The 2,989-nt window shown below is 32.6% G+C and overlaps 1 pseudogene; it reads right to left on the bottom strand.

Annotated features, from left to right (window-relative positions):
* Positions 1-219: 219 nt before the first annotated feature.
* LOC129299525 (myrcene synthase, chloroplastic-like) lies at positions 220-2,927 on the bottom strand (annotated as a pseudogene).
* Between the last annotated feature and the right edge of the window lie 62 nt (positions 2,928-2,989).

Below are 2,989 nucleotides of genomic sequence, written 5' to 3' on the forward strand. Positions count from 1 at the left end.
AAAAATATATATACTAGGTGAAAAAATAATGCTCTAAATAGCGCATGTTATATTATAAGAAACATGACAATAGGGAAACATATACTAAGTTAAAGCATAATTCCATCAAGTTCACATCTCCTTCTCATACACTGAGGTTAGATGGCAAAATGAGCAGTGGAGATCATCCTAATTGATTCAATCTAACTTGCTCACTACAACTATAAATGCACAAAAACATCAATAATTTGTTGATGTGATAGGAATAGGATGATCAAGCAACGAGATCATACGAAGATTAGTATGAGAATCTTCACCATGACCATCTCCATGTTGGTACATATATTGAGCCATTCTTGCAAGGTTCATGGCAATTTCTGTGAAACTTGGAGGGAATACAGAATTATGAACTGCTTCATTCAGCTTCTTCCAAGTTGGCACATCAAGGTGTAGACATACTCATAAGCCTCTTCTTCAGAAGCTCCAGTTTCATTCATGAAACATTTTAGTGACTTAGCAACATCATCATAATTATGATCACCAATCTTGTACGATGCAAGATCATTAGCAAGTCGTACAATAGTTGAAGAAAGCCGAATGATGTTATTGGGGTATTCTTGTTGACCTTGTAAATATTGCACGCCTTGGGGTCTAATAATTGCATAATCCTGAATCAAAAAGTAACCTTGAACGAGAGCCACAGGTCCTCCCACTGAAATCCATGAATTTTCTAAATATTCTTGCATGCTTGGCACGTGACCATTGTAGTACCACTTGGCCTCTATCAGATATGACTGACAGAGATCACCCCACTGGAAGACAAACACAAATCATCATTTCATTATATATTCAGAAAACGTTAAGATTTAATCAGAATCCTTTGTACATGATTGAAGCAAATCAAATGAATTATATATATATATATACCGCTTTCTTGAGGTAAGGAATGATGTCGAAGCCTGTGTGTTTGAAGATCGCAGAAGCTACCTCGTTGACAGAGTTATACAGTGCAAGAAAACATTTTTTCATATAATTTGGAAGAATGTCCATTGTCTCTATATCCCATCTAAAATAAGCAAAAAGAAAATTAATACATTTTTTATGAGCACACAATCTTAGATTAGTTGAGTCCTGGAGCTCACCAAGACAAAAGCATGCCTCAAGATTCAAAGAGTACTTATAAAGATATTTATGGATCACTCTTCAACAAAATCTTTATATCAATAGTAAGATTTGATCTCACGATTTTATAAATTTTGAGTAAAATTCTTACTAATTGGATTAACCTTTGTTGGTTAATACGTTGTATTAACATACATGTAAAATGTATTAATATGTTATGAGAATGCTAACCTGTGGACTACATGTGTGAAGAGTTCAAGTTCTTGCAATGTTCCATAAACGTCATAAATATCATCAATAATGGTTATGAAGGAAGTGATCTTAGTCATCTCTCTTCTAAAATATGAAAGCTCAGGTTGGGAAGCCATTCCCAAACCCAGAAGAAGTTTTCTGTTGGCATGTCCCTTGCAAAGCTCAGCTTTTGTCCATCTCTTATTTCTTTCCACCACCTTCATTGTTTAAATTTATACACAAAACAAAGCACACACCATAATCAATATTATTTTTTATTTTATTTTGAAAAACAAAGCTTACTGATCATAAAAAGACCTCTTGGAGTCATGCAAACATGTAATCATGCAGTCTTATTCCCAGCTTCTGAAAAAAAAAAATGTTACAAAGTAGAAATTGTATGGGCTGTTTGGTTTTGTTCTCATTAAAAAAAAAAAACTGCTTTGCAAGCCAATTTTTAAAAATTATTTTTCAAAATAAAACATATAAAACACGTTTAATTATGATAATTAAAAATAATTTTAGAATTAAAAAAAGAAAAATAGTGATGTCAACATTGATTAATGACAATGATCTGTAATAATAATTGGTTATGATTAAAGGTAATTTATATTGGTCAGATGTAATGTGCTTCAAAGTAAAAAAGAAAAGAAAGAAAGAAAACAAAAGCAGCTTTAAGTTGTTTCAATTTTTTGTTCTTTTAAAATGAGAAAAAAATTTTATAACATTAATCCAAAACACTTATCTAAACAAACTTTACTCTTTTTATTTTTGAAAGTAGAAAACAAACAGCCCTAAATACCTACAACTATACAAATAAGTAGTGGCACATAACATAAATGTATTAAAATGATAAAAACTACACAAATAACACACGAGGAGGAGGAGGAGCATCGGAGCAATAATAGTGTGGTGATCGCAGTAATGATCGCCATAATGGTAGTTTTGGTTATGATAATAGTAGTAATAGCGATCATGGTAGGGTAATAATAGTGGCTAAAAGTTGTGATGTGATTCTCATGGTGGTGTGGTGGGGTCAACGTTGGCCAAAAAAAAAAGTCTTGAACAAGACAGCAGGGCTCATATTGTACAAATTAAGGACATGTACAAGACATTGGAACAACATGACACTTCCAATAAATCCCAATAGATTCACTAGATATAGAGATAATTTGGCCAAAAGAAAAAGGGCATTAGACTTAATTAATTTGTTTCCTTTACCTTGATGTATATTTTAAGTCTTGTTGATGGGTGACTTGGAGTATATTGAAATCCAAACGAGCAAACTTAATCAAAGCAGGGCTCACATCATTATTATTGCTTCTTCTTTGGAACAAGTCAATGAACCATGGGGCCTCAAGTCTTGGTATCCTCCAATGCAGGGGAAGCTCAAGTGCATGACTTATCATTATTGATATCTCACTGTCTTTGTTTCCTTCACAAATTGTTTCAGATGAATACTGCAAAAATCTCTTGCTTCTTCAAGTATAGTTTCACCTTCCATTGAATGAAACGATGCTTCATATAATGATAGCATCCCCTTGATATCATCCCAAACAAAATTCCTTTTTTCATCTTGAAAACTTGTGAAATCTCTGGTAAACAAAGTGATATACAAGCATAATAATGTCATGGAATTATTAATCAAAACTAAAAA

This window comes from Prosopis cineraria, unplaced genomic scaffold, assembly GCF_029017545.1.
Source record: "Prosopis cineraria cultivar Desert tree isolate PC_DT_omini unplaced genomic scaffold, ASM2901754v1 PC1190, whole genome shotgun sequence".
NCBI lineage: Eukaryota > Viridiplantae > Streptophyta > Magnoliopsida > Fabales > Fabaceae > Prosopis > Prosopis cineraria.